The sequence below is a fragment of the Giraffa tippelskirchi genome, chromosome 8 (assembly GCF_054371585.1).
Source record: "Giraffa tippelskirchi isolate mGirTip1 chromosome 8, T2T-mGirTip1v1.2.pri, whole genome shotgun sequence".
Taxonomy (NCBI): Eukaryota; Metazoa; Chordata; class Mammalia; order Artiodactyla; family Giraffidae; genus Giraffa; species Giraffa tippelskirchi.
In genome coordinates, this window is record NC_137282.1 from 124784276 (window position 1) to 124790275 (window position 6000).

Sequence of the window (6000 nt, forward strand, 5' to 3'; positions counted from 1 at the left end):
TACTTTGCTGGCGTGTGAGATGAGTGCAATTGTGCAGTAGTTTGAGCATTCTTTGACATTGCTTTTCTTTGGGATTGGAATGAAAACTAACCTTTTCCAGTCCTGTGGCCACTGCTGACTTTTCCAAATTTGCTGACATTAGAGTGCAGCACTTTAACAACATTAGGGTTTTAAATAGCTCAGACGGAATTCCATCACCTCCACTAACTTTGTTCGTAGTGATGCTTTCTAAGGCCCGCTTGACTTCACATTCCAGGATGTCTGGCTCTAGGTGAATGATCACACCATTGTGGTTATCTGGGCCATTAAGATCTTTTTTGTACAGTTCTTCTGTGTATTCTTGTCACTTTTTCTTAATATCTTCTGCTTCTGTTAGGTCCATACCATTTCTGTCTTTTATTGTGCCCGTCTTTGCATGAAATGTTCCCTTGGTATCTCTAATTTTCTTGAAGCGATCTCTAGTCTTTCCCATTCTATTGTTTCCCTCTATTTCTTTGCATTGATCACTGAAGAAGGCTTTCTTATCTCTCCTTGCTATTCTTTGGAACTCTGCATTCAAATGGGTATATCTTTCCTTTTCTCCTTTGCCTTTCACTTCTCTTCTTTTCTCAGCTATTTGTAAGCCCTCCTCAGACAACCATTTTGCCTTTTGGCATTTCTTTTTCTTGGGGATGGTTTTGATCACTGCCTCCTGTACAATATCACGAACCTCTGTCCACAGTTCTTCAGGCACTCTGTCTATCAGATCTAATCCCTTGAGTCTAGATGTCACTTCCACTGTATAATCCTAAGGGATTTGATTTAGGTCATACCTGAATGGTCCAGAGTATCCATAAGATGATGGAGTAGGACGTGCACTCATGTCCTGTGAGAACTCCAAAACTGCAACTCGCTGCTGAACAACCATCCACAGGAGAATGTTGGATCCCACCAAGAAAAGATATCCCACATCCAAGGGCAAAGGAGAAGTCCCAACAGGATGGTAGGAGGGGCGAAATCACATTTAGAATCAAACCCCATACCCGCCAGAGACACTCAGAAGGCTCAAACAAAACCTTGTGTGCACCAGGATGACGTGTGGCATAAGTTCTCTTGGAGGAGGTCGCCATTAGCCCCACCATAGAGCCACTGAATGACAACCCACAAACTGAAAAACAATTATACCAAAGAGGGTCTCGCACTGTTACAAAAGTTCTAGGACCCACAACAGATTTCCCAACCTGGGAATCCAGCAAGGGAACTGAGAAACCCCAGAGAATTTAACTTTGGGATTTGATTACACAACTTCCATATGTCTGGGGAAACAGACTCGTGGAGGGCACAACAAAACCTTGTGTGCACCAGGACCCAGGAGAAAGGAGCAGTGACCCCACAGGGGAGTGAGCCAGACTTGCCTGTGAGTGTCCAGGGGTCTCCGGCAGAGGCATCTGTCGACAGTGGCCTGCTGCAGGGTCAGGGCACTAAGTGCAGCAGTGCCGGCGTAAGTCCTTTTGAAGGAGGTTGCCGTTACCCCTACCACAGTTTGGCTTCAGGCCAAACGACAGGGAGGGAACATAGCCCTGCCCATCAACAGACAATTGGATTAAAGATTTACTGAGCATGGACCTGCCCATCAGAACAAGATTCCCCCACAGTCAGTCCCATCCAGAAACTTCCACAAGCGTTTTATCCTTATCCATCAGAGGGCAGATGGAATGAAAACCATGATCACAGAAAACTAACCAGTCTGATCACATGGACCACAGCCTTGTCTAACTCAATGAACCTATGAGCCATGCCGTGTAGGGCCACCCAAGACGGACGGGTCATGGTGGAGAGTTCTGACAAAAGGTGGCCCACTGGAGAAGGGAATGGCAAACCACTTCAGTATTCATGCCTTGAGAATCCTGTGAACAGTATGAAAAGGAAAAAAGAGAGGACACTGCAAGATGAACTCCCCAAGTCAGTAGGTGCCCCATATGCTACTGGAGATCAGTGGAGAAATAACTCCAGAAAGAATAAAGAGACGGAGCCAAAGCAAAAACAACACCCAGTTGTGGATGTGACTGGTGATGGAAGTAAAGTCTGCTGCTGTAAGAGCAATATTGCATAGGAACCTGGAATGTTAGGTCCATGAATCAAGGTAAATTGGAAGTAAATTTGGTCCCCTGAGGGACCAAGGAGATGGCAAGAGTGAACGTCGACATTTTAGGAATCAGTTAATGGACTGGAAAGGAGGAATTTAATTCAGATGACCATTACATCTACTCCTATGAGCAAGAATCCCTTAGAAGAGATGGAGTAGCCTTCATAGTCAACAAGAGTCCCAAGAGTACTTGGGTGCAATCTCAAAAATGACAGAATGATCTCTGTTCACTTCCAAGGCAAATCATTCAATATCACAGCAATCCAAGTCTATGCCCTGACCAGTAATGCCAAAGAAGCTGAAGTTGAACGATTGTATGATGACCTACAAGGCCTTCTAGAACTAACACCCAAAAAAGATGTCCTTTTCACTATAGGAGACTGGAAAGCAAAATTTGGAACTCAAGAGATACCTGGAGTAACAGGCAAGTTTGGCCTTGGAGTACTAAAAGAAGCAGGGCAAAGGATAACAGGGTTTTGCCTAGAGAACACACTGGTCATATCAAACACCCTCTTCCAACAACACAAGAGACCACTTCACACATGGACATCACCAGATGGTCGATACTGAAATCAGATTGACTGTATTCTTCGCAGCCAAAGATGGAGAAGCTCTGTACAGTCAGCAAAAACAAGACCAGGAGCTGACTGTGGCTCAGATCATGAACTCCTTATTGCCAAATTCAGACTTACATGGAAGAAAGTAGGGAAAAACACTAGACCATTCAGGTATGATTTAAATCAAATCCCTCCCTAGCGTGAAAGCACACTTTTGTTCATTAGCACCCCTTTATGTCCTTTAAGGGAAGTGGGTCGATGTCATTATGCCCATTTTACTGATGGGGAGTTCGAGGCTTTGAGGGACAAGGTCACATAGAATCCAAGTCTTTGCTGCTGTGTGGGGGTGTGTGTCTCTTCCCACAGCTCTTATACTGGACTGAGTGAGGGGGCATTCGTTTAGACTCATGTGAGTTCTGAGGTTGTCCTGGGGCCCCATCACTATGCCCAGAGAGGGGGACTGTGTGCATTCAGGGGGGTCTGCAGTGATGCCAGCCTTCATTAATAGAACCCTGACTGCTTGCTGAGCATCTGACTCTGGGACTTGTCTGACCTTGCAAGTCCAGGAATAAGTGCAGCTGTCCTCACTGGAATGAGGAAGCAGAGCCCACACTAGGAGTCAAGCCTGGTCCTGGAGATGAAAAAATCTGTGCTTGTCCTGCAGCACTGCCGGAGGCGGGGACCAGAGGACGGCTCACGTGGCAAAGAAAGAGAATGCTTGTCTTGAAGAAACTGTGAGTTTGGGGACTGGGACGTTGGAGGGGACGCAAGAGCTGGCGGCTGCTGCAGGAGACAGAGCGCCAGCCAGGAAAAGCAAGCTGGCAACCTCCCTGGGAGGCACACACTGAGCTGATGAAAGAAGGAAGCTGCCAGCACAGCTGCATCCTCAGAGTCAAAGATGCTTGCGGCAAAGCTGGGGTGAGGAGGGGGTTCCTAGGGACCCTGGGGTGATGCTGGGCCAGGAGGCCCCCACTCACCAATCCTCCTCTGCCAGATATGGCCACCAGGCCTCTGGACCCTCCTGCTTTCCAGGGTCCAGAGTTAGGACCCAGGAAGCTTCTTCAGATGGGATAGGTTCATGGGTCTTGCTGGACAGGTGTAAGTCTCTGAGGGCTGGTTTACGGTACCTGGGGTTACAGCGTAAGGCGTGAGGACATCTTGACATTTTCAGTGGTAAGTGTTTGTGAAAGCTTATGCGTGTGTGTGTGTGTACAGTAAGTGTGTGGTGCATGCATGTCTTCATGCATGGGCCAGCATGTATGTGCTTGCATGTGCATGTGGCATGTACATACGTGTATGTGCGTGAACTTGGGTGTTCGTGCATGTGTCCGGTGGCGTGAGGTGTGTACACACATGTGTATATGCACTCTCTCTCTGCAGAGAGCGTGCCTGAGCGAGGGCATGGGAGAGGATCCCTGCTGTTCCCATCACCCCCCCCCCAAGCTGGCTAAAGAGGAGGTGCCAGAAACCAAAGGCCTGGGGAGCCTTCTTCTCCCAAAGGTGCCACCACCAGCAAGGGAGGAAGGGAGGGAGGAAGCAGCCCCTTATTTAAATGCAAATAACTGAAGTACAACTTTCTTTATTAAAATATAAATTGCACCTCAGTACCTGACACCTCCCAAGTGCCAAAGCCACAGAACACAATTGGGGATCAAAGCTGCAGGACCTCCCCCCCTCGGTCACCCAGCATGGTGAGAGGCCCTACTTGCTGGTGTATGAAGCAGCGGACGACAGAGGAGAGGACCCAGGTGAGCTTGGGATGCTGAGCCAGGTGCTGGTCTCCAGGGCTTCCGGGAGAGGGGAGCAGCCGCTGATGCCAGAAGTGGGGCTGGAGGTCTGGGCTGTCACCCCATCAGAGACGGGGCTGGGGCTTGCCACGGGAGACCTGCTGGCTCTCTGCCTAACCGGGGCCACGTGCTCTGGGCTCCCTGGTGAGCCTGGAGCCCTCAGTTGGGAGACGGCAAGAACTCTTCGTCTACTTGCCAAAGTGGTTAAACGGATTGCCTCTTGGGTAGGCAGAACCCAGCTGCTGGGAGCAGAGCATTGGGGTGTCCCCAAAGCAGCCCCCAGCTCCGAGTCCAGGAGCAGGCTGCCAGGTACAGCTGTGCAGGTCACGGGGGCGCTGCCATGAGGCCCACGTCCTACTCCCCAAGCTGGGTGACCTGGCCCGGGGGCCCAATCCTCTGGGAAAAAGGGGATCTTTTTTTTCAAGCATGGACACCTTTTTTTACACCTTTTGCTAATTCATCAACCTGCAGAGGGCGCCTTTTCCTGATTTTCACATGGTCACTGTAGAGGCTGGGGGCCCCTCAGACCCCAGACTCCTCTTTCTCCTGCCCTACACCCTCCTTTCAGATCTTACCCCTCCTCCCTGCTCCTTGGTCCGCCCCTCCCTCCCCCGCCCCCGTCTCAACAGTCTGTCTCCTCCACTCATCTTCTGTCTACTAGCCTACCCTCTCTGTGGGTCCCTCCAGTTCGCCCCCTAGAATCAGTCTACACGGAGTCCATACCCGCTATGGTCCCAGGGAGGTTCAGGCAGCCCAGGGAGGGTGGGCCAGGTCCCTGATGGCTCAGGGCAGGGCTGCACGTGCAGAGAGCCCAGCCCGGTGCCGGGGAGGGTCCCGCCCCTTCCATCTGCCGAACTCCTAATATAGGCGCAGCAGCTCCGCGCGAGCGGGGGAAGCAGGGGCAGCAGAAGGCAACGTGGAGCCGGAGAGTGACAGGGCTGCGTTTCCTCCGTATAAATAGTCCCGTCTGTCGCCCTAGGGGCGGGCGGCTTCCTGGAGCACTTCTGATGTCATCAGCTTCCCAGGGGAGTCTTGCTGGGGTGAGGCGGGGGCCGATGACAGGGTCTGAGACGTGGAGGCAGCGGTACTGGGGGCGTAGCCCAGCACATCTGGGGCCAGCGCCTTGGGAGTTCCAGCCTTTCCCAGGCATCTCCCGGCTGCTCGCAGACCCGCACCCCGAGCCATCAGGCGATGGCTTGGGCACCTCGAAAACACCTACCAATGCACCTTTCCCTGACGTCACCCCCAGATCTGTCAGTTTATCCCACCCAAACGCGCGCTTACTAGCCTCGGGGGCCTCCCTGGGGGTAACCTCCTTTAGACCCCCGCCCCACCCGCTCTTGGAGGGGCCGAAGTACCAGCGCTGACAAAGATTCTGGGGAGAGATACTGGAGGCCCCTGGCTCTCACCACGCTGGCCTCACTCTCCCAGCAAGGCTCTGCCTGGGCCTCCAGGACTCGGGGAAGGGAGAGCACCAAGCCTTCCTCTCGCGCCCACCCCGGCGCCCACCCAGGTTCCTGGCTTCTGCTGG

At 52.0% G+C, this 6000-nt stretch overlaps 1 long non-coding RNA gene across 1 annotated transcript; it reads left to right on the forward strand.

The window, feature by feature from the left end:
• The first annotated feature begins 2030 nt into the window (after positions 1–2030).
• On the forward strand, positions 2031–5740 carry LOC145516647 (uncharacterized). Its single transcript, XR_014061581.1, has 3 exons — positions 2031–2853; positions 3347–4182; positions 4288–5740. It is a non-coding gene; the product is annotated as an uncharacterized LOC145516647 (long non-coding RNA).
• Positions 5741–6000: the final 260 nt, after the last annotated feature.